Raw genomic sequence first — 1,938 nt, forward strand, 5'->3', positions numbered from 1 at the left:
TTATTACTAAAATTTAAAGAATGATAATTATGATAAATTTATAAGTAAATTTCTTGCCAATATAAAATAAATAAAAAAAATTTTTTAATTTTTTTTTTATCGCGAGGAATTTTCATTATGACGTCATAAAAACAAAAACGATTCCCCGGATGTGAGAGAGTTATTTTAAAAATTATTATTATTATTATTTTTTAAATGCAAGAGCATCGAACGAGATGAAAAAAAAAAAAAAGAAAAATGACGACGGCGAAAAGCAAAAAAAAATGAGAGAGAGAGAGAGAGAAATACACGGGATTCGATGTAATTACGTCATTGCCAACCACGAGATTCTCCCGGGAAGAACAATGACGTCAGACGGTGCCGACGTCATTGACCTCTTGGAACACGTTGAACAAACACGCGGATTCTCGCTCATCGACTTAACCCGTTTTTTTTTCCCCCAATTTTTTTTTTTTTTAAGGCGCGGTTTTTATTTATTTATTTATTTACTTCTACGGACACCATGTTGTTTTTTACCTTTTTTTTATAATACTTAATAATTAATAATGATAAATATATTATTATTATTATTATTATTAAACCTAAGAGATTGATTTTTTGTTTGGTTTTTCATCAAATACTTTTCATGGGTTTTCAAATACTTTTTGCCATTTAATTGTATTTAGAATTCTTACTAAAAAGAAAAACTTTTTCACGGCGAGGATTTTTCTTTTTTTCTTTTTTTCTTTTATTTAAGCAATTCAAATAAATTTTTGAATTGCTTTTGGGCAAAAGCCAAAATTGTATTAAACCACAATGTAAGTGAAATTTCATGTAAAAATATTGCCAAACATTCATATAGTTGTCCCATTCTTACTATTATTATTATTATTAACACATTTAATCAAAAAAACGGAAATGATAAATTTTAAATTTCATTTTTTAAAAAATTTTCTTTTATTTTGCCTTCTTTTGATTTATTTAAATTAACGCCGCCATTTTTGTTTGCTCTTCTTCACTCGCTACAGGTGTTTTATTTTGCATTAATAAATAATTTTCTTTTTTAAAAAATTTTTTTTTGTAACTTTTTAGAATTTTCTTTTCACCTTTCTATTTTGATAAAATATTAATAATAATAATAATAATAATAACAGTAGTAAACCATCGTGGGATTTGATTTTTGTTTAAAACTATACAGACAGTTTAATAATAATAATAATTTAAAAATACTAATGCTAATAATAATAATAATAATAAACAGGTTATTGTTTTTTTTGTTAAATAAATGCCAGAAGTTAATGCATTTTAAATTTAACATTTCGTTTTTTTTTTTAATTTACTCGTTTCAAAATATTTACTAAACATGACAATAAATAAAAAAATGTTTTAAATTTATAAACAATTATTTTAAAAATAAATAAAAAAACATACATTCGACGATTTGATATCTCGTCGTTACGTAATAATAATAATAATAACAAATGAATGAATTATAACAATATGTTTTTGCAAAATGGTTTTTTTTTGTGGGGGAGGGGGGGCCCCTTAAGCGCATGCACCTTTCACACAACTGGTCAAAACGAAATACAATCAATGTATTTAATTTTTTTTTGACGACCGTTTTTAAGACGCAATTTTTTTTTTTTATTAACGTGTGAAGTAAGCAAATTATTTTCTTATTATATAAATCAGCAAATAATTTTTTTAAAGACTCAATGTAAATTTGCTTACTTGGTAAATTTTATCTCTCTCTCTCTCTCTCTCTTTTGTAACATTTATATCGCATTAATTATTTTACAACAAAAAAAAAAAAAATTTTTTTCACAATAAACATTTTTTTTGTTCTTATTTAGAGATATGTAATATCTTGATGTGATTATCTCATGTTATTGTTGTTGTCGTTGTTGTTGTTGTTATCTTTGTTGTGTTTGTCTAATATAGAATAATGTGCTTATTTTT

This window comes from Pediculus humanus, genomic scaffold, assembly GCF_000006295.1.
Source record: "Pediculus humanus corporis 1103172107542 genomic scaffold, whole genome shotgun sequence".
Taxonomy (NCBI): domain Eukaryota; kingdom Metazoa; phylum Arthropoda; class Insecta; order Psocodea; family Pediculidae; genus Pediculus; species Pediculus humanus.